The sequence below is a fragment of the Mus caroli genome, unplaced genomic scaffold (assembly GCF_978045245.1).
Source record: "Mus caroli unplaced genomic scaffold, Mus_caroli_1 scaffold_2, whole genome shotgun sequence".
NCBI lineage: Eukaryota > Metazoa > Chordata > Mammalia > Rodentia > Muridae > Mus > Mus caroli.
This window is the reverse complement of record NW_028227257.1, coordinates 97,478,716-97,503,409: the sequence shown is the minus strand read 5'-3', so window position 1 is coordinate 97,503,409 and position 24,694 is coordinate 97,478,716. Positions and strand designations below refer to the sequence as shown.

General features: G+C 37.7%; 1 long non-coding RNA gene across 1 annotated transcript in view; it reads right to left on the bottom strand.

Moving 5' to 3' along the window:
- The window catches only part of LOC115030395 (uncharacterized), a 42,573-nt gene extending 19,521 nt beyond the window's left edge, over positions 1-23,052 (bottom strand). The window contains exon 1 of the long non-coding RNA XR_003835992.2: positions 22,966-23,052. This is a non-coding gene — a long non-coding RNA (uncharacterized LOC115030395). The remainder of the gene's footprint in view (positions 1-22,965) is intronic.
- Positions 23,053-24,694: the final 1,642 nt, after the last annotated feature.

The window sequence follows — 24,694 nt, the reverse complement described above, 5'->3', positions numbered from 1 at the left end:
TGGAGATAGAAACCCTAGGAAAGAAATCTGGAACCATAGATGCCATCATCAGCAACAGAATACAAGAGATGGAAGAGAGAAGGTGCAGAAGATTCCATAGAGAACATCGGCACAACAATCAAAGAAAATACAAAACGGAAAAGGATCCTAAATCAAAACATCCAGGAAATACAGGACACAAAGAGAAGACCAAACATATGGATAATAGGAGTTGATGAGAATGAAGATTTTCAAATTAAAGGGCCAGCAAATATCTTCAAGAAAATTATAGAAGAAAACTTCCCAAACCTAAAGAAAGACATGCCCATGAACATACAAGAAGCCTACAGAACTCCAAATGGACTGGACCAGAAAAGAAATTCCTCCCGACACATAATATTCAGAACAACAAATGCACTAAATAAAAATAGAATATTAAAAGCAGTAAGGGAAGCCCGGCGTGGTGGCGCACGCCTTTATTCCCAGCACTCGGGAGGCAGAGGCAGGCGGATTTCTGAGTTCGAGGCCAGCCTGGTCTACAAAGTGAGCTCCAGGACAGCCAGAGCTATAAAGAGAAACCCTGTCTCGAAAAACCAAAAAAAAAAAAAAAGCAGTAAGGGAGAAAGGTCAAGTAACATATAAAGGCAGGCCTTTCAGAATTACACCAGACTTTTCACCAGAGACTATGAAAGCCAGAAGAGCCTGAACAGATGTTATACAGACACTAAGAGAACACAAATGCCAACCCAGGCTACTATACCCGGCCAAACTCTCAATTACCATAGATGGAGAAACCAAAGTATTCCACGACAAAACCAAATTCACACATTATCTTTCTACAAGTCCAGCCCTTCAAAGGATAATAACAGAAAAAAAAAAACAATACAAGGACAGAAATCACGCTCTAGAAAAAGCAACAAACCAAAAAGAAGACAGCCACAGGAACACAATGCCAAGTCTAACAACAAAAATAAAAGGAAGCAACAATTACTTTTCCTTAATATCTCTTAATATCAATGGACTCAACTCCCCAATGAAAAGACATAGAATAACAAACTGGCTACACAAACGAGAAACAACATTCTGCTGCTTAGAGGAAACCCATCTCAGGGTAAAAGACAGACACTACCTCAAAGTGAAAGGCTGGAAAATAATTTTCCAAGCAAATGGTCCGACGAAACAAGCTGGAGTAGCCATTCTAATATCGAATAAAATCGACTTCCAACCCAAAGTTATCAAAAAAGACAAGGAGGGACACTTCATACTCATCAAAGGTAAAATCCTCCAAGAGGAACTCTCAATTCCGAATACCTATGCTCCAAATGCAAGGGAAGCCACATTCATTAAAGACACTTTAGTAAAGCTCAAAGCACACATTGCACCTCACACAATAATAGTGGGAGACTTCAACACAACCACTTTCATCACTGGACAGATCTTGGAAACAGAAATTAAACAGGGACACAGTGAAACTAACAGAAGTTATGAAACAAATGGACTTAACACATGTCTACAGAACATTTTATCGTAAAACAAAAGGATATACCTTCTTCTCAGTACCTCACGGGACCTTCTCCAAAATTGACCATATAATTGGTCACAAAACAGGCCTCAACAGATATAAACATATTGAAATTGTCCCATGAATCCTATCAGACCACCATGGACTAAAGCTGATCTTCAATAACAACATAAATAATGGAAAGCCAACATTCACGTGGAAACTGAACAACACTCTTGTCAATGATAATTTGGTCAAGGAAGGAATCAAGAAAGAAATTAAAGACTTTTTAGAGTTTAATGAAAATGAAGCTACAACATACCCAAACCTATGGGACACAAAGAAAGCATTTCTAAGAGGGAAACTCATAGCTCTGAGTGCCTCCAAAAAGAAACTGGAGAGAGCAAACACTAGCAGCTTGACAACAAACCTAAAAGCTCTAGAACAAAAGGATGCAAATTCACCTAAAAGGAATAGACTGCAGGAAATAATCAAACTCACAAGCTAAATCAACCAAGTGGAAACAAGAAGAACTATTCAAAAAATCAACCAACCAAGGAGCTGGTTCTTTGAGAAAATCAACAAGATAGATCAATCCTTAGCCAGACTCACTAGAGGGCTCAGGGACAGCATCCTAATTCACAAAATCAGAAATGAAAAGGGAAAAGGATAACAACAGATCCTGAAGAAATCAAAAACACCATCAGCTTCTTCTACAAAGGGCTATACTCAACAAAAGTGGAAAACCTGGATGAAATGGAAAAATTGCTAGACAGATACCAGGTACCATAGTTAAATCAGGATCAAGTTAATGATCTAAACAGTGCCATATCCCCTAAGCAAATAGAAGCAGTCATTAATAGTCTCCCAGCCAAAAAAATACCAGGACCAGATGGGTTTAGTGCAGAGTTCTATCAGAGTTCAAAGAAGATCTAATTCCAGTTCTGCACAAATTATTCCACAAAATAGAAGCACAAGGTAATCTACCCAACTCATTCTATGAAGCCACAATTACTCTGATACCTAAACCACAGAAAGATCCAATAAAGATAGAGAACTTCAGACCAATTTCCCTTATGAATATAGATGAAAAAATCCTCAATAAAATTCTTGCTAACCGAATCCAAGAGCACATTAAAACAATCATCCATCCTGACCAACTAGGTTTTATTCCAGGGATGCAGGGATGGTTTAATATAGGAAAATCCATCAACGTAATCCATTATGTAAACAAACTCAAAGACAAAAACCACATGATCATCCCCTTAGACACAGAGAAAGCATTTGACAAAATCCAACACCCATTCATGATAAAGGTTTGGAAAGATCAGGAATTCAAGGCCCATACCTAAACATGATAAAAGCAATCTACAGCAAACCAGTTTCCAACATCAAAGGAAATAGTGAGAAGCTGGAAGCAATAATACTAAAATTAGGGACTAGACAAGGATGCCCACTCTCACCCTACCTATTCAACATTGTACTTGAAGTGCTAGCCAGAGCAATTCGACAACAAAAGGAGATCAAGGGGATACAAATTGGAAAGGAAGAAGTCAAAATATCACTTTTTGCAGATGATATGATAGTATATATAAGTGACCCTAAAAATTCCACCAGAGAACTCCTAAACCTAATAAACAGCTTTAGTGAAGTAGCTGGATATAAAATTAACTCAAACAAGTCAATGGCCTTTCTCTACACAAAGAACAAACAGGCTGAGAAAGAAATTAGGGAAACAACAGCTTTCTCAATAGTCACAAATAATATAAAATACTGTGGCATGACTCTAACTAAGGAAGTGAAAGATCTCTATGATAAGAACTTCAAGTCTCTATAGAAAGAAATTAAAGAAGATCTCAGAAGATGGAAAGATCTCCCATGCTCATGGATTGGCAGGATCAATATAGTAAAAATGGCTATCTTGCCAAAAGTAATCTACAGATTCAATGCAATCCACATCAAAATCCAAACTCAATTCTTTAATGATTTAGAAAGGGCAATCTGCAAATTCATCAGGGATAACAAAAACCTAGGATAGCAAAAACTCTTGTCAAGTATAAAAGAACCTCTGGTGGAATCACCATGCCTGACCTAAAGCTGTACTACAGAGCAATTGTGATAAAAACTACATGGTACTGGTCCAGCGACAGATAAGTAGACCAATGGAATATAATTGAAGACCCAGAAATGAACCCACACACCTATCATCACTTGATCTTTTACAAGGGTGCAAAACCATCCAGTGGAAAAAAGACAGCATTTTCAACAAATGGTGCTGGTCCAACTGGCAGTTAGCATGTAGAAGAATATGATTTGATCCATTCCTATCTCTTTGTAATAAGGTCAAATCTTAGTGGATTGAGGAACTCCACATAAAACCAGAGACACTGAAACTTATAGAGGAAAAAGTAGAGAAAAGCCTCATAGATATGGGTACAGGGGAAAAATTCCTGAATAGAACAGCAATGGCCTGTGCTGTAAGATCGAGAATCAAAAATGGGACCTCATAAAATTGCAAAGCTTCTGCAAGGCAAAAGCCACCGTCAATAAGACAAAAAGGCCACCAACAGATTGGGAAAGGATCTTTACCTATGCTAAATCAGATAGGGGACTGATATCCAATATATATAAAGAACTCAAGAAGGTGGACTCCAGAAAATCAAATAACCCCATTAAAAAATGTGGCTCAGAGCTAAACAAAGAATTCTCAACTGAGGAATACCGAATGGCTGAGAAGCACCTGAAAAAATGTTCAACATCCTTAATGATCAGGGAAATGCAAATCAAAACAACCCTGAGATTCTACCTCACACCAGTCAGAATGGCTAAGATCAAAAACTCAGGTGACAGCAGATGCTGGCAAGGATGTGGATAAAGAGGAACACTCCTCCATTGTTGGTGGGATTGCAAGCTTGTACAACCACTCTGGAAATCAGTCTGGCAGTTGGTCAGAAAATTGGACATAGTACTACCGGAGGATCCAGCAATAACTCTCCTGGGCATATATCCAGAAGATGTCCCAACCGGTAAGAAAGACACATGCTCCACTATGTTCACAGCAGCCTTATTTATAATAGCCAGAAGCTGGAAAGAACCCAGATGCCCCTCAACAGAGGAATGGATATAGAAAATGTGGTACATTTACACAATGGAGTACTACTCAGCTATTAAAAAGAATGCATTTATGAAATTCGTAGGCAAATTGTTGGACCTGGAGGGCATCATCCTGAGTGAGGTAACCCAATCACAAAAAAACTCACACAATATGTACTCACTGATAAGTGGATATTAGCCAAGAAACTTAGAATACCCAAGATATAAGATACAATTTGCTAATCACATGTAGCTCAAAAAGAATGAAGACCAAAGTGTGGACACTTTGCCCCTTCTTAGAATTGGGAACAAAACACCCATGGCAGGAGTTACAGAGACACAGTTTGGAGCTGAGATGAAAGGATGGACCATCTAGAGACTGCCATATCTGGGGAATCCATCCCATAATCAGCCTCCAAACACTGACACCATTGCATATACTAGCAAGATTTTGCTGAAAGGACCCAGATATAGCTGTCTCTTATGAGACTATGCTGGGGCCTAGCAAGCACAGAAGTGGATGCTCACAGTCAGCTATTGAATGGATCACAGGGCCCCCAATGGTGGAGCTAGAGAAAATAACCAAGGAGCTAAAGGGATCTGCAACCCTATAGGTGGAACAACAATATGAACTACCCAGTACCCCCCAGAGCTCGTGTCTCTAGCTGCAGATGTAGCAGAAGATGCCCTAGTTGGCCATCATTGGAAAGAGTGGCCCATTGGTCTTGCAAACTTTATCTGTCTCAGTACAGAGGAACGCCAGTGCCAAAAAGTGGGAGTGGGTGGGTGGGGGATTGGGTGGGGAAGCAGGTGGGGGACTTTTGGGATAGAATTGGAAATGTAAATGAAATAAATACCTAATTAAAAAAAAAAGAACTGCTTACCACTGTTTATTGGCCATTCTTTGTTGGGACTCCACAGAGAGGAACACACTAAAAACTGGTAGTATGCTGGCATGGACTTGGGCCAATTGTCAGATTCATTTCACCTGATAAATACTCACGTGAAGTTTTGCTAAGACAGACTCACATGCTAAGGTAAGACAGGTGGTGAGGCAAAATCCACAGAGGACATGTGATGTTTGGAGGGAGTATATATAGGACTCAATGGACTGTGAGAGGGGCTTGTCTTGCTTACATAGCTAGTTCTGGAACACTTCTTAATCTCCTAACTCCACTTATCTTCACTTCATTGAAAGAGGCAAGACATAGAACTTCTCCTGGCATCCCTGGTGGTCCTGGTTCCTCCTGCTGACTCATGTTGATTAGGCCAAGGCTTAGCTGTTTCAGTTATCCTTAAACTACCCAACTGGACTACTGGTATATTTGTGAAGTGTTTGCAAGTAGATAGAGCTGCAGCTGATGATTCCTGTGAACTAAGCTGCTGATTTCCTAATAACACAGATGAGATTTGCTCCAAAGAACAATTTCTGAACAAATCTACTTCTCCTGTATTCTAATAACCTTTCTTTCCTGGTACATCTGGTGGGTGGTAGGCTAGAAGGGAGGGTAAAGCATTTAAGGTCATTTAAAGTAGGGTTGAGAAAATTAAGGCTTACACATGGGTATTAAATTCTTCATTAGCAAAATTATTTAGTAAAAAATGTACTTAGTAACACCTGTAAAAATGACAACAGTCTTCAAAGTTTAGTGTTCTAGCATGAAATATAGCACAACTAAAGTTACAATAAAGATTTGATTCCATAGATAATCTTATCACATTCCATTTTGCTACAAAAACAAATTACTGTACAAATCACCTGACATGTTTAGAAGATAGCCACTACTTGTCATCTACACGTGGAATTTGCATCTGCTGAAACTTCCTTGACAGAGTAACATAACTACTGCTTGTCATTTCTGCTACACAGTGAAATGATTCTGAGTACAGTCTATGCCTAATATTCCTTTTGATAATAAACCAGATCTACCTGAGTCTATCACTAGTAGTTGATGGTTAACATGTAAATATCTCTGTACATATTAATAAAACTTGGCTTTTCTGTTCAGAATTCACACATTATATTAAAATTATGGCCTAGAATCATTCGCCAGTATCTTGATTACCTTAGTGTTTGCTACATTTTTATTATCTCGCTTCTAATAATTGACTTGTCATAAACAGAATAATTGGAGCAATGGTTTTCTTGGCATTTCTTCACCCACGCATAGCAAGATCAACATTCATGAGGTTTCTTTCATTAGCTTAACACACAAACTTGACAGTTTGGGGATCTGTACAGCATTTCTTGCTAAATTGCATTATTTGATTTGGCTTGGCATAGGAAAGGTTATTATGCTACTGAGCTGACAAACTGACAAACCTGGCTTTTGCTCTTGCAACTTTTTAATCAGCATCATAGTTAATATTCATCTGGTGTTCCCCAATGATGTACCACAGGAGGGCATGTCATTCATTACAGTTAATTGAGAAATCACTGGGATGATTTGGGCTCATTGGGAAAGATTGCTGAGGAAAAGAACTTATGATTTGATATATATGAAGGGAAATCTATAATTTTACTCCTATGTGATATACATGACTGGAAAAATATTTTGCCATTTGTTATAGCATTTAAATTATCTATTACTTTCTATAACTAAAATTCTGTAAATGCACATTGGCTTAGAGAAGTACAAGTTTCTGTACTTAGACTACATATCTCAAGTTTCAAGTATTCATTTTATAAGGCCACTTTTTCTAGAATTTGGTTACTTTATAATCACTATTTTGGAGATAAACTTTATAAAAATATGCAATAATGAATGAAAAGTAAATAAATTATTCAGTAATTGTTAAAACTTATTCACACTTATTTTGAATTTTAATTTCCAAGTCTTATTCTACTCTGTGTATTATCAGGAATTTAAAATGACAACCTATAGAAACCCATCTAACATCACAGGAAAAGTCTTTTTTTTTTTTTAATCAGAAAATAAAAGTTGCAGATACTTTATTGAGTGATTCCTGAGTTCCATGATGCAACTGATCATTGAAATCATTGAAGATATTCCACTTTAGGGTTGCAAGAAAAACAGAGATGGATTCCAGAAATGAGATCTCCAAACTGAGGCCTGTGAAACATACACTGGGAAGGGACTTCTATAGAGCTGTCACTCAGCTCCAAATACTCAGTCTGGAAAAGTAAACAGTATGGCATCTCTCAAAAGCCAGAGAGACCCACCATTCTACTGACCAGACTTGTGATACTGATAGTAATCTAAATATGAAAGGTGAGCTGAACCTGGCACAGACCTACAGACACTAATATTTACAAGTAAGGACTGTGATTCATTTATCAGAGAGCAGCCTGAGTATTGGTGGGATAGTAATCATCAGAGATGAGGGCCAGTACATACCCACTCTCTCAGACCTCTAGACATTGGAAAATGTCTGTGGAAAAGATGATCACCTAGTATACAAGAGGAAAGGATATAAGTAGCAGGTGGCTTGTCGCAAGAGTGTGGAATTACTACAGGGGGAAACCCATAATGAAGACTGCAGAATGCCTACAAAACATTCTGTCCAAGAACAGAATTTAATATGGAAACCATTCTCATTTAACGTATTTTCTAGAACTAGGAACTAGTAGCCTTCTTTCCATGTGCAGTGTCAGCTGGGAAGCACATTTTAGGAGATGGTAGAAGCCTTATTCACCCTGACAAGAATTAGGTATTAACTGATGACATCATATTTTAACTAGTTTACTTTCTAGTTTTACATATTTTTAAGTTTCTCTTATATGTTTAAAGTTGTATTGGTTAGTTTTTTGTTTTTTGTTTTTGGGTTTTTTTTTTTTTTGCTTTCTTTGTTTTTCTTTTTTTTTCCCCCAATTTTTTTGCTAGATATTTTCTTCAATTACATTTCAAATCCTATCTGAAAAGTCCCCTATAACACTCCTCCTGCCCTGCTCCCCTACCCACTCACTCCCAATTCTTGGCTCTGGCATTCCCCTGTACTGGGGCATAAAAAGTTTGCTAGACCAAGGGGCCTCTCTTCCCAATGATGGCTGACTAGACCATCTTCTGATTCATATGCTACAGACACGAGCTCTGCAGGTACTGATTAGTTCATATTGTTGTTCCACCTATAGGGTTGCAGACCCTTAAGTTCTTGGGTGCTTTTTTCTACCTCCTATATTGGGGGGCCTGTGTTCCATCCTACAGATGACTGTGAGCATCCACTTCTGTATTTTCCAGGCACTGGCAAAGCCTCACAGGAGACAGCTATATCAGGATCCCTCCAGCAAAATCTTGCTGGCATATGCAATAGTGTCTAGGTTTGGTGGCTGATTATGGGATGGACCCCCGGTTGGGGCAGTCTCTGGATGGTCCATCCTTTCATCTTAGCTCCAAACTTTGTCTCTGCAACTCCTTCCATGAATATTTTATTCCGTATTCTAGGGAGGAATGAAGTATCCACGTGTTGGTCTTCCTTCTTGATTTTCTTGTGTTTTGGAAATTGTATCTTGGGTATTCTAGGTCTCTGGGCTAATATCCACCTATCAGTGAGTGCATATTAAGTGACTTCTTTTGTGATTGGGTTACCTCACTCAGGATGATCCTCCAGATCCATCCATTTGCCCAAGAATTTCATAAATACATTGTTTTTAATAGCTGAGTAGTACTCTATTGTGTAAATGTACCACATTTTCTGTATCCATTTTTCTGTTGAGGGACATCTGTGTTCTTTCCAGCTTCTGGCTATTATAAATAAGACTGCTATGAACATAACGGAGCATGTGTCCTTATTACCAGTTGGAACATCTTCTGGATATATGCCCAGGAGAGTTATTGCTGGATCTACCTGTAGTGCTATGTGCAGTTTTCTGAGGAACCTCCAGACTGATTTCAGGAGTGGTTGTACCAGCTTGCAATCCCACCAGCAATGGAGGAGTGTTCCACTTTCTCCACATCCTTACCAGCATCTGCTGTCACCTGAATTTTTGATCCTAGCTATTCTGACTGGTATGAGGTGGAATTTCAGGATTGTTTTGATTTGCATTTCCCTAATGATTAAGGATATTGAACATTTTTTAAAGTGCTTCTCAGCTCTTTGGTCTTCCTCAGTTGAGAATTCTTTGTTTAGCTCTGTACCCCCTTTTTAATGGGGTTATTTGAATTTCTGGAGTTCAGTTTCTTGAGCTCTTTGTATATATTGGATATTAGTCCCCTATCACATTTAGGATTGGTAAAAATTCTTTCCCAATCTGTTGGTGGCATTTTTGTCTTATTGACAGTATCTTTTGCCCTACGGAAGCTTTGCAATTTTATGAGGTCCCATTTGTTGATTCTTGATCTTACAGCACAGGCCATTGCTGTTCTGTTCAGGAATTTTTCCCCTGTGCCCATATCTTTGAGGCTTTTTCCACTTTTCTCCTCTATAAGTTTCAGTGTTCCTGGTTATATGTGGAGTTCCTTGATCCACTGACTTGAGTTTTGTACAAGGGGATAAGAATGGATCAATTTCTATTCTTCTACATGATAACTGCCAGTTGTGCCAGCACCATTTGTTGAGAATGCTGTCTTTTTTTCCACTGGATGGTTTTTAGCACCCTTGTCCAAGATAAAGTAACCATACTTGTGTGGGTTCATTTCTGGGTCTTCAATTCTATTCCATTGATATACCTGTCTGTCACTCTACCAGTATCATGAAGTTTTTATCACAATTGCTCTGTAGTACAGCTTGAGGTAAGGCATGGTGATTCCCCCAGAGGTTCTTTCATTGTTGAGAATAGTTTTTGCTATCCTAGGTTTTTTGTTATTCCAGAAGAATTTGCAGATTGCCCTTTCTAACTCAGTGAAGAATTGAATGGGAATATTGATGGGGATTGCACTAAATCTGTAGATTGCTATCAGCAGGACAGCCATTTTTACAATATTAATCCTGCCAACCCATGCTCATGGGAGATTTTTCCATCCTCTGAGATGTTCTCCAATTTAGTTCTTCAGAGTCTTGAAGTTCTTGTCATACAGATCTTTCACTTGCTTAGTTAGAGTTACACGAAGGTATTTTATATTCTTTGTGACTGTTTTGAAGGTGTTTTTTCCCTAATTTCTTTTTCATCCTGTTTATCCATTGTGTAGACAAAGGCCACTGATTTGTTTGAGCTAATTTTATATCCAGCTACTGTGCTGAAGCTGTTTATCGGGTTTAGGAGTTCTCCGGTGGAATTATTAGGGTCACTTATATATACTATCATACCATCTACAAAGAGTGATATTTTGACTTCTACCTTTCCAATTTGTATCCCCTTGAGCTTTTGTTGTCGAATTACTCTGGCTAGGACTTCAAGTACTATATTGGATAGGTAGGGAGAAAGTGGGCAGCCTTGTCTAGTCCCTGATTTTAGTGGGATTGCTTTGAGTTTCTCTACATTTAGTTTGATATTGGCTACTGGTTTGCTGTATATTGCTTTTATTATGTTTAAGTATGGGCTTTGAATTCCTGATCTTTCCAAAACTTTTATCATGAAGAGGGGTAGGATTTTGTCAAGTGCTTTCTCAGCATCTAAGGAGATGATCGTGCAGTTTTCGTCTTTGAGTTTGTTTATATAGTGGATTACGTTGGTGGATTTCCATATATGAAACCATCCCTGCATCCCTGTGATTAGCCCTACTTGGAAATAATGGATGATCATTTTGATGTACTCTTAGATTTGGTTTGTGAAGATTTTATTGAGTATTTTTGCATTGATATTCATAATAGAAATTGGTCTGCAGTTCTCTTTCTTTGTTGGATCTTTGTGTGGTTTAGATATCAGAGTAATTGTGGCTTCATATAATGAATTGGGTAGAGTACCTTCTGCTTCTATTTTGTGGAATAGTTTGGGGAGAGTTGGAATTAGGTCTTCTTTGAAGGTTTGATAGAACTCTGCTCTAAACCCATCTAGTCCTGGGCTTTTATTGGTTGGAGACTATTGATGACTGCTTCTATTTCTTTAGGGGAAATAGGACTGTTAAGATCTTTAATCTGATCCTGATTTAACTTTGGTACCTAGTATCTGTCTAGGAAGTTGTCCATTTCATCCAGGTTTTCCAGTTTTGTTGAGTATAGTCTTTTGTAGTAGAATCTCATGATGTTTTGGATTTCCTCAGGATCTGTTGTTATGATCCTTTTTTCATTTCTGATTTTGTTAATTACGATACTGTCCCTGTGCCCTCTAGTGAGTCTGGCTAAGGGTTGATCTATATTGTTGATTTTCTCAGAGAACCAGCTCCTGGTTTGGTTGATTCTTTAAATAGTTCTTATTGTTTAACTTGGTTGATTTCAGCCCTAAGTTTGATTATTTTCTGCAGTCTATTCCTCTTGGGTGAATTGGCTTCCTTTCATTCTAGAGCTTCTAGATGTGCTATCAGACTGCTAGTGTATGCTCTCTCTAGTTTCTTTTTGGAGGCACTCGGGACTATGAGTTTTCCTCTTAGGACTGCTTTCATTGTACACCAAAGTTTGGGTATGTTGTGGCTTCCTATTCATTAAACTCTAAAAAGTCTTTATTTTCTTTCTTTCTTGCTTGCTTGACCAAGGTATCATTGAGTAGAGTGTTCTTCAGTTTCCACAAGAATGTTGGCTTTCTATTATATGCTTTTATTGAAGATCATCCTTAGTCAGTGGTCATCTGATAGGATGCCTGGGTTAATTTCAATATTTTTGTATCTGTTGAGGCATATTTTGTGACCAATTATATGGTCAATTTTGGAGGAGGTACCATGAGGTGCTACTAAGAAGGTATATCCTTTTGTTTTAGGATAAAATGTTCAGTAGATGTTTGTTAAATCCATTTGTTTCATAACTTCTGTTAGTGTCCATGTGTCTCTGTTTAGTTTCTGTTTCCAGGATCTGTCCATTGGAGAGAGTGGGGTTTTGAAGTCTCCCACTATTATTGTGTGAGGTGCAATGTGTGCTTTGAGCTTTACTAAATTTTCTTTAATGAATGTGGCTGCCCTTGCATTTGGAGCATAGATATTCAGAATTGAGAGTTCATCTTGGTAGATTTTAACTTCGATTAGTATGAAGTACCCCTTCTTGTCTTTTTTGATAACTTTGGATTGGAAGTCAATTTTATTTGATATTAGAATGACTACTCCAGCTTGTTTCGTTGGACCATTTGCTTGGAAAATTGCTTTCTAGCATTTTACTCTGAGGTAGTGTCTGTCTTTATCCCTGAGGTAGGTTTCCTGTATGCAGCAAAATGTTGGGTCCTGTTTGTGTGCCCAGTTTGTTAGTCTATGTCTTCTTATTGGGGAATTGAGTCCATTGATGTTAAGAGAAATCAAAGAAAAGTATTTGGTGTTTCCTGTCATTTTTGTTGTTAAAGTTGATGTTCTGTTCTTGGCTGTCTTCTTTTAGTTTTGTTAAAGGATTACTTTTTTGCTTTTTCTCTGGTGTAATTTCTATCTTTGTGTTGGAGTTTTCCCTTTGTTTTCCTTTGAAGGGCTGCTTTCCTGGAAAGATATTGTGTGAATTTGGTTTTGTCATGGAATACTTTGGTTTCTCCACTATGGTAATTGAGAGTTTTGCTGGGTATAGTAGCCTGGGCTGGCATTGGTGTTCTCTTAGTGTCTGTATAACATCTGTCTGGGATCTTCTGGCTTTTATAGTCTCTGGTGATAAGTCTGGAGTAATTCTAATAGGCCTGCCTTTACATGTTACTTGATCTTTTTCCTTTGCTGCTTTTAATATTCTGTCTTTATTTAGTGTATTTGTTGTTTTGATTATTATGTGTCAGGAAGAATTTCTTTTTTGGTCCAGGCTATTTGGAGTTCTGTAGGCTTCTTGTATGTTCATGGGCATGTCTTTCTTTAGGTATGGGAAGTTTTCTTCTATAATTTTGTTGAAGATATTTGCTGGCCCTTTAAGTTGAAAATCTTCATTCTCATCAACTCCTATTATCCGTAGGATTGGTCTTTTCATGTGTCCGGGATTTTCTGGATGTTTTGAGTTAGGATCTTTTTTCATTTTGCATTTTCTTTGATTGTTGTGTCCATGTTCCCTATGGGATCTTCTTCACCTGAGATTCTCTCTTCCATCTCTTGTATTCTGTTGCTGATTCTCACATCTATGGTTCCTGATTTCTTTCCTAGGGTTTTTATCTCCAAAGTTGTCCCCTTTGGGTTTTCTTCATTGTTTCTACTTCCATTTTTAGATTTTGGATGGTTTGGTTCAATTTCATTGCCTGTTTGGTTGTGTTTTCTTGTAATTCTTTAAGGGGTTTTTGTGTTCTTCTACCTGTTTAGCAGTGTTTGCCTGTAGTTCTTTAAGGACTTCTACCTGTTTAGCAGTGTTTTCCTGTAATTCCTTGAGGGATTTTTGTGTTTCCTCTTTAAGGGATTCTACCTGTTTAACACTGTTCTCATGTATTTCTTTGAGTTATTAATGCCCTTCTTAATACCTTCTACCACCATCAGGAGATATGATTTTAAATCTGTGTCTTGCATTTAGGGTGTGTTTGAGTATCCAGGACTTGTTGTGGTGGGCGTACTGGACTCTGATGATGCCCAGTGTTCTTGGTTTCTGTTAGTAAGATTCTTACCTTTGCCTTTCACCATCTGAAAATCTCTGATGTTAATGTTCAAGCTGTTTCTGGTTGGAGCTTGATCCTCCTGTGATTCTTTTAGCCTCTGTTAGCACTCCTGGGAGTCCAACTCTCTCCTGAGTTCCAGTGTTCAGAGCATTCTCTGCAGGCAAGCTCTCCTCTTTCAGGGCAGGTGTCCAGCTATCTGGAGCTCTGATCCACCTTCTGAGTTCTAGGGTCAGAACTCTCCCTGTAGGCCCACTCTCCTTTGGCAAGAAATGTGCCCAAGGGTTTGGGTCTCAGCTCTGCCTCCTGGCTGAGGATTAAGGCCAGACTGGACCCTGACCAAGAAGCTCTGTTGCTTCTATCACCCACGTTCTCTCAGGTGATCAGGAGGTCCTGGGCATGCTAGGGGTCCTGCAGCATGGAGAGTTCCCTTGTGCCCTAGATGCCCTAGGCCTGAATCACACAGAAGATGGCAGTCCTGAACCCGACCTGAATGGATCCCAGCCTCTGGTCATGTGGGGTTCCTTTGTCCCTGTTCCTGCTGGCACAAGACCCTCTGCAATTCTTTGGAGCTGTTCCACTCACCATGATCCTGAAGTCCTGCTGCTTGGAGAGCACTCTCGAGCCCTTAGAGGCCTCCACTGGACTCAGAAGGAAGATGGCAGGTTGTTTTATCTTTTATCTTTAGGTTTTTACAACTGGTTTTTGTTTTGATACAACAATAGTGTTTTCTATTTTCTCAGACATCTAGTTTGCATAGTTTGCAATTCCTACTTCAACTCTCTACCATTTCCACAGTTCTTTCTCTTCATAATTCTTAATAAGAATAAATCAATTCTTCAACGAATTAGAAAGTGCAATCTGCAAATTCATCTGGAATAACAAAAAACCTAGGATAGCAAAAACTCTTCTCAAGGATAAAAGAACCTCTGGTGGAATCACCATGCCGGACCTAAAGCTCTACTACAGAGCAATTGTGATAAAAACTGCATGGTACTGGTATAGTGACAGACAAATAGACCAATGGAATAGAATTGAAGACCCAGAAATGAACCCACACACCTACGGTCACTTGATCTTCGACAAGGGAGCTAAAAACATCCAGTGGAAGAAAGACAGCATTTTCAACAAATGGTGCTGGCACAACTGGTTGTTAACATGTAGAAGAATGCGAATCGATCCATTCCTATCTCCTTGTACTAAGGTCAAGTCTAAGTGGATCAAGGAACTTCACATAAAACCAGAGACACTGAAACTTATAGAGGAGAAAGTGGGGAAAAGCCTTGAAGATATGGGCACAGGGGAAAAATTCCTGAATAGAACAGTAATGGCTTGTGCTGTAAGATTGAGAATTGACAAGTGGGACCTCATGAAACTACAAAGCTTCTGCAAGGCTAAAGACACCATCAATAAGACAAAAAAACCACCAACAGATTGGGAAAGGATCTTCACCTATCCTAAATCAGATAAGGGACTAATATCCAATATATATAAAGAACTCAAGAAGGTGGACTCCAGAAAGTCAAATAACCCCATTAAAAAATGGGGCTCAGAACTGAACAAAGAATTCTCACCTGAGGAATACCGAATGGCAGAGAAGCACCTGAAAAAATGTTCAACATCCTTAATCATCAGGGAAATGCAAATCAAAACAACCCTGAGATTCCACCTAACACCAGTCAGAATGGCTAAGATCAAAAATTCAGGTGACAGCAGATGCTGGCGAGGATGTGGAGAAAGAGGAACACTCCTCCATTGTTGGTGGGATTGCAAGCTTGTACAACCACTCTGGAAATCAGTCTGGCGGTTCCTCAGAAAATTGGACATAGTACTACCGGAGGATCCAGCAATACCTCTCCTGGGCATATATCCAGAAGATGTCCCAACCGGTAAAAAGGACACATGCTCCACTATGTTCATAGCAGCCCTATTTATAATAGCCAGAAGCTGGAAAGAAGCCAGATGTCCCTCAACAGAGGAATGGATACAGAAATTATGGTACATTTACACAATGGAGTACTACTCAGCTATTAAAAAGAATGAATTTATGAAATTCTTAGCCAAATGGATGGACCTGGAGGGCATCATCTTGAGTGAAGTAACACAATCACAAAAAAACTCACACAATATGTATTCACTGATAAGTGGATATTAGCCCAAAACTTAGGATACCCAAGATATAAGATACAATTTGATAAACGCATGAAACTCAAGAAGAATGAAGACCAAAGTGTGGACACTGTGCACCTTCTTAGAATTGGGAACAAAACACCCAGGGAAGGAGTTACAGAGACAAAGTTCGTAGCTGTGATGAAAGGATGGACCATTTAGAGACTGCCGTATCCAGGGATCCATCCCATAATCAGCTTCTAAATGCTGACACCATTGCATACACTAGCAAGATTTTGCTGAAAGGACCCAAATATAGCTGTCTCTTGTGAGACGATGCCAGGGCCTAGCAAACACAGGAGTGGATGTTCACAGTCAGCTATTGGATGTATCACAGGGCTCCCAATGGAGAAGCTAGAGAAAGTACCCAAGGAGCTAAAGGGATCTGCAACCCTATTGTTGGAACAACATGATGTACTAACCAGAACCCCGGAGCTCTTGTCTCTAGCTGCATATGTATCGAAAGATGACCTAGTCGGCCATCAATGGAAAGAGAGGCCCATTGGACTTGCAAACTTTATATGCCCCAATATAGGGGAATGCCAGGGCCAAAAGAATGGGAAGGGGTGGGTAGGGAAGTGGGGGGCGCTATGGGGGACTTTTGGGATAGCATTGGAAATGTAATTGAGGAAAATATGTAATAAAAATATTAAAAATTAAAAAAAATAAATAGCCTAAAAAAAGAATTAATTCATAATTCTTAATTATGAATATCCCAAGATATCACTATCTAAAAAGATTAACAAAAATATATCAAGTAATCAATTATAATGGTTTAAACAATGAAAACTAGAAGTCACATTAATTTCCAAAAGCATACAAAAAAAAAAAAAGAAAACAATTCAATGAAACAAGCCCTCTGAAAATTTACAACCAGTCCACAGCTGAAACCAAAGACAATGAAATAGCTACCAGAAACTATTTTAGATTTCCACCTCTAAAATTATTTAATGGCTGTCATAGAAGACTAAAAGAAGAGATAGATGAAATAAGGAAATCATTTAGGAAATAGATAAATGAATAAGAAAGCTTATAATTGCTATATTTCATTTTGCAATTGAAAAAAATCTGCATAGGCATGAAATAGAAACATTTTTTTTTAATTTTTCTTATTTTATATAGCCTGTGTGTTTTTATTGGGGAGTTATTCAGTCCATTGATGTTGAGAGATATTAAAGACGGATGATTTTTAGTTCCTGTTATTTTTGTTGTTGGGGGTGTTATTAGGTGTGTATATTTCTCTTTGTGGGGTTTTGGTGAAATATTTAATTTCTTGTGTTGTGTTTAGTAAGAAATCTCCTTGGCATATATATATATATATATGTTTTCTCATGGAATCTCTTGGTTTCTCCTTCTTGAGAGTTTGGCAGGTTAAAGTAGACTAGGCTGGCATTTGTGTGCTCTTGGGATCTGGATGACATCTGTTCTGGATCTTCAGGATTTTAGAATCTCTGTTGAGAAATCTGGTGTAATTTTGATAGAACTGCCTTTGCATGTTACTTGGCATTCTTCCCTTACAGCTTTTAGTATTCTTTCTTCGTTCTGTGCTTTAGTATTTTGATTATTATGTGACAAGAGGATTTTCTTTTCTGGTCCAATCTACTAGGTGTTCTGTCAGCTTCTTGTACATTTCTGGCCATCTCTTTCTTTAGGTTAGGGAAGTCTTCTATGATTTTGGTGAAGATGTTTTCTGGCCCTTTGAGCTGAGATTCTTCACCCTCTTCCAGTCTTATAAATCTTTGATTTGATCTTTCTATTGTGTCTTGAGCTTCCTGGATATTTTGGGTTAGGAGTTTTTTACACTTTCTGTTTTCTTTGACCACTGTGTCAATATTTTCTACTATGGTATGCCTGAAATTCTCTCTTCTGTTTCTTGCATTCTGTTGATGATGCTTGCATCTGTAACTCCTGATATCTTTCCTAAATTGCCTCCCTTTGTGTTTTCTTTACTGTTTCTATTTCCAGTTTTGGTTTTGGCCCATTTTGTTTAATTTCTTCACCTGCTTGATTGTATTTTCCTGCATTTTTTAAAAGGATTTATTTGTTTAAGGGCTTCTACCTGTTTACTGGTATTTTCCTGTATTTTTTATGAGAGTTCTTTATATCCTTCTTAAAAGCCTCTATCATATTCATGAGATGGCATTTTAAGTTATTGTCTTGCTTTGCAGGTGTCTTGGAGTATCTAGAGCTTGCTGTGTTAAGACAACTGGGTTCTCATGTTGCTGGGTCACATTGGGTTCTGTCACTTATGACCCTGCACTTGCCCCTGGCCATTTTATAATCTCTGGTGTTAACTTGACTGAGTATTTCTGACTAGAGAAGGCGTCCTTGGAGCCAGATAGAGCTGGTCTCCTTAGAGGCAGGCAGCTTTTTCTTTAGTTAGGTTGGGCCTCTTGTGTATCTGGTTAGAGCAGGACTCCTGTGTCTCTCATTCCTGCAGACCTCCTTGGAGGCAGGCAGGCTGGGCCTGTGTCCCCAGTTATTTTGGGCCTCCTGGCATGCAGACAGGCTGTGAGGTGTGGGAGGGTATTGGGCAGCTGATGTGGTCTGAGTGGAGAAGCAGAGCAGTAGGAAAGTGGGGCTCATCAATGCGGGTGGGTCCTGTGTCAGCTGGTCTCCTTGTCTTTGGTTACTCCTGACATCCTGGGAGGCACGCAGGCTATTGGTGTGGATAGGTATCTGGCCTCAAATAGAAATATTGAGAATGAAAGGTATTTGAAAATATTATGAACATACAACATCAATCAGGAGAAAATGTCAGGTAAGGATTACAAGACCAAAGTAAAACTAAACTCAGACATTAATGCACAAAATAAATATAGCATAACTTCTAAGAACCCTGGGATATGTTTAAAAGTAAATACTAAAGCAAAAAATTAATATTTATTCAATAAATTATAAATGAAATTTATCAAAATCTAGAGAAATAAATGGGCATCCAATCTGATAAAAACACCAAATAAACTGACCAGAGAATTTTGATCATGACATATTATAGTCATGATACCATAATTACAACACAAACACACACACACACACAATTAAATCTAGATCCTATAAAAGAAAACTTGCAATATTTGTCCTCCTGTGTGTGCCTTAGCTAACTCCATCTTTTATTCTCCTACTCCTCTTCAGTCAGTTCATTGTTTGAGCCAAATGCAATCGTGGTCTCAGGGGGACAGATAGTATCCGAACTGTTTATGCTTTGCCATCATTTCAACTGGCAGCGTTCTGAATTAAGTGGGCCAGGTTTAAGAGCAGCAGCTCCTCCTGTCAGGAAGGAGCCGTGCTCTGAATGACAGATAGAAATGGGACCACTGTGTCTTATGGAATTGCAAAGGACAAGTTAGAGTTCAAAAGAGACTTAATGATCAGATAAATGATGCAGAATTCAAGAACTCCCATTGAAATAAACGATCATTTCTGTTAAAAATCAAAGGAAAATAGATATAAAAATGTATAAGATTAGTATATCCTTTATAGAGTTGATAGGAACTACTTGGTCTTTCAAAATATTTGGCCTCAGTGCTGGGTTCCTCTAATATTCAATTTCTTAGTCTGTAAAATGAGATCAGTATTGTCACATGAACAAATCCTAGCTGCCAAGGTCCATGCAGGAAGAATGACAAATGGCTTTAGAACTCATGAAATGTGGTCCGCCGGTCAGCATAGTCATGATGGGTGTACTTTGAGGCATGACCCTGAGGACTATGTGTCCATGCTGTTACGGAGTTCTGTTCTATTTGTTTTCTTTACATCCCTCTTATTCTAAGAATTGTATGAAAACTCTAAGGGAGCTTCTAGCCCCTTGCTGGGCAGTATGTCTGACACTCATAATAATAGTGTTTGATCTTAAAGACATTGCTACTGAAACAGGTTAATCATTCAATCACTACCCTAGGAAAGAACTTTTAGATGTAGTTTGTCAGCTATGACCATCACCCTTAGAAACATTGGAAAAAACAAAATTGTTAGTGAAGGCAGATTGAGATGTTTTTGCTACTGGCGCTGATGTAGAAAATCTTAAGGACAATAGAAAGGCACACTCTTATTAGTTAAGCTAAGGACCCTTTATGGTCAGGGAACAAGAACAATGACAGCACTGGCTGTCATGACTATCACTGAGGCTGGACTAGTGATGATTAATTTCTTATACCCATCTTACCCAGCTTCCTGATAGGATTTAATAAAAATTGCGAATGGATGGATATGCATTATAAGAATGTACAGTAGATGTGACTGATTTTTATATAAAAGTTTAGATTTGTGATTCTTCTAAGATACTTAGATTTCATTTAAAGATAAATAAGGAAATTATTAATCCTTTCTTTGTGTCCACAAATTACTTTGTGAAGTTAAGATAAACTTGCTGAGAAAATTCCCTTGCTTGCCCACACTTTGTTAATCTATAAGAAGTTGCTTAGTTACAAATGAACATAGGTTCTTGGGAATAATTTTGTGTTCTTTACCTGTACTATGTAATGTTATTTCTTGTAAAGGTATCAGGGAATATGTTGTTTTTTTCATAGTCATTCACTAGAAGAAAGCACATGTATATATATATATGAGTATGCTTATATATGTATATGTGTGTATGTGTGTATATGTATATATGCATATATGTGCATTTGCATTTATACATGTAGCAAATCTATGTATATTTATAACGTTTTATGAGAATGTGTTGGGACTCTCTTGCATCCATCAAATCTTTATGTATGTGTATATATTAAGCTTTTGTAGGCATGTGTGTAGAAGCTTGTACCATCTATCAACTACGTGTGCATATTATTGGTATATGTGTGTGTGTGCATGTGCTTGTGTGTTTTTGTGAAATGCTTGGAACGTACATGTTGGAATTGATTCCATTCACCAAACAGGCATTTGAGTATATGTGTATATATGTATATGCACATATGTACAAACGTGAAATGCTTGGAGCCTGCTTGCTGGAACTCTGCTCCACCCATTCTATGAGTGAATGTGGATCTATCTGTCCATTTGTTTATCTGTGTGCAGGTCTGCACATGTTTGTGTGTTTCTTTGTATGTATTTATTCACGTAAGCATGCATGCATACATGGGTGTGGGTGCATGTATTTGTATGTATAAAGTTTAAAAGTCTACCTTTTGCTTCATCCACTCAGTGTGTGTGTGTGTGTGTGTGTGTGTGTGTGTGTGTGTGTGTATTCGTGTGCATGTGTATGAATTTTCTTTTTCCTTTTCTTTCTTTCTAGTCCCTAAGAGTTAAAAAAGTTGAGGTTTGTTTATTTGTTTGTTTGTTTTGGTGGACACAGGGAGTGTCAGTCCCAGTAAATTAAGCTTTGTTCCCTCAGGGAAAATTCTGCTGAGGAATTTCTCTAATCCCTGGCTGCCATCAGCAGCAGTCCCCTTTGGTATCTGGACCAACTCCCTACAGCTTCTCTCAGCATTGACCCCCATGGGCTGCCTGCCTCCATTTACCCTTTGGTGTCAAAGGTGATCTTTGGCACCTAGCCATCCACGAGATGAAATGAAATATAGTTATTGATGTTTTAAAGCTGCCTATTGCATCAGACAAAAAATACAAAAGATACAGAAGATACAGTCACACAAAAAGAACTGTATCTTTCTCCAACTTTAAAGTAATAATGTTTACACTTTCCTTGGATTTCCAAGTTTTCCTTATTGGCAATAAAGCATCAATAGATGTCTGATCAATAAAAATCATAACAACAGAACACACTCTGAGTCCTTCGAGCTGCTTACTATTCACATAACTTTGTAAACCTATGCATATCTGAGGGGAAAATGTCAAAGAAAAATAAAGATTCTATTATATCCCAAAAGCTATTTTTCTACATAAATTTTGTCTGAAAAAATCTGTATTGTACAATAAGTAAACTTTTATAACAGAAGATTTAGAAACTTTAGAAGAGAAAACATAAAAAATAACCAGAGTAGCAATTATTAATGTTAAATATTAAGCAATTTTCCCAACATTAACTGTTAGTCAGCAATTATCCTTTTTTTCTTTTACTGAAATCCTTGAGCTATTACTCTCTTTTAGGTTTCTCAGTTGGCTGGTTTTCAAATATTTTGTTTCCTCAGAATTAAATTCATCAAAATCTTAATTAACAAGGTAATGAGAGACACAGCAAATTGATACAACTTCAAAAGGAATTAAAAGGTAAAGGATTTAAAGGATTTGAAGAAAAGAAATCAAGAAAGCTCATATGTATGTAAAACTATAGACAGGAATTGCTTATTTACAACACAAAATCCAGAAGCTTCAAACATCTCAAAGAGACAAAAATTTGCTGTCTTGTATATTAGATAAATGTATTTGTATAATATGAATTTAAGAATTTTACAAGATATTATCTAATCATTCAACTCTATAAAATGTAATGATCAGTAACAGAGAGCAAAGTCAGGACATTTCAAAACATTAAACAGTCTTAGATGGGTAAGCTACACAGAGCCAGCTGAACCTCTAGGGGTTGATGCACAGTAACTTTTTCTGTTAATCACCCTTAGACACTTTTTATAATAGAAGTTCAAATATTACTACTTGCCAGCAAAAGATTGGTCCTGTGTGTTATTATTAATTAAGTTTATTCTTTGACAAATTTGTAAGTGTATATAAGCATTCTGATTACTCTCTTCTCCCAACCTCTCCTATTTCCCTCCCACTCCTATCAGATACACTTCCATAAACTTACCTTTCTCAGATGCATGTGTCTTTAATTTATGTTGTGACTCACAGAGTTTAAGCAGGGCCATCTGTGTGACCATAACTTAGAGTTATCCATTGAAGACTGGTGAGCTCATTGGCAGGAAGGGAAACTTCCCTGTCTGGCAGAATTTATTTATAGCTGATATTTCCACCAGGGTAAAACCAAGTATTTCTGAGTCCATCCCCAGTCTATGTCTGATTGTTCATGTCCCATTCTTGTGCAGACACAGTACTGACATGTTTAAATGGTGTGATTTTGTGACCAGTTTTGTTCTAATGAGATGTGTAACATTTATGTACATTCTCTTTAGGGAGTTGAACAGCTACTAAGTTTAAATAAATCATTTCTGGAGCCTTACGAGAAATATATGGATATGATCTATATAGCTTCTCTCTGTCCAGGAATATATTATTTATTGTTAATTTTTTGCTCCTCCATAATTAGAGATTAAAACAGGAAACACATGAAATTCATCTCCATTAGTTCTTGCCGACATCATTTATGGATGAGGCTCGAATACTTAATCTTTAGTATCTGACAATTCTGCAAATGTTCTTGTTCTAGAAAAAAGCAAACCTTTTAGAGCCTTGTAAACCAATGAAGTGGCATGATACATGTTTGATGAGCAGTCATAGTTATAATTAGTCCCCCATATAAAGTATAAACTATGTTTCTTAATAGTAAGTTTCCAGACTTATTGAATAATATATGTTCTCAGTTCCCTTATAAACCTACCAGAAAATAAAAGGGAAAAATTAAAACGTTAAAATCTCACAGATATGTCTTTTGATTCATATGTAATTAAAAAATAAACCCCAAATAAAGCATAGTGAAGCTTAAAATGTCTAAACTTTATAGATTAAAATCTTTAATTATAAACATTTGATTCAATATAATTGAAAAGGATAATACAAACTTAACTACAATAAAACCACAACTTATCAGATTCCTGAAGCACATATAAAATTTGTATTATTTAATAATGTTATTACGGGACAAGAGAGATGGCTCAGTAATTAAAACCATTTGCTGCTCTTACTGGGTTCAGTTCCTAGTACCTACATAGCAGCTTACAACCCTGTAACTCCACTTCCAGGAAGTCCACCTCCTTCTTTTGGCCTCAATCGATGCATATGCATGGTACACAAAATCTCAGACTGGCACATACACATTCACACACATGCACACACAAAAATCAATAAATAGTTTCAGAAGAAAAAGTATTGATTACAGAATAAAGGTATAAAATTGAAGTGAGTTCCCTCTTTGGAAGCCAGAAAAGAGGTAAAAATGTAATTAATTATATAGAAAGAGAAAAAAAAAGAAAAGTTGAGAGTGGCTGTAGTAATACACTGAATGAAAAGAAGACTAGACTAAAGTAAACAATGGAAGAAAAGTTAGTCACTTTCCACATCTGCAGAATCAATGATCCTTTAAGATAGACAACCGAGAGAATGAGAAATGAGGGAGAAATTGAAAGCACAAACTTCCCAGTTAGAAATACAGATGTATCTCCACTGGGGAGCAATCCAGGATATCCTCACCTGCACAAGATGAAAGAATTCTGCATGAAAAGACCAGAAATGCCAGCCAATGCCAAAAGTACACAGCAGCTTCTGTTACAACCACTTACTTTATGTGAATGGGAAGGAGAAATGTTTTGCAACTTAAGATTTATTCCAAAATATTTGATAAATTACATTAAAACTCTGCA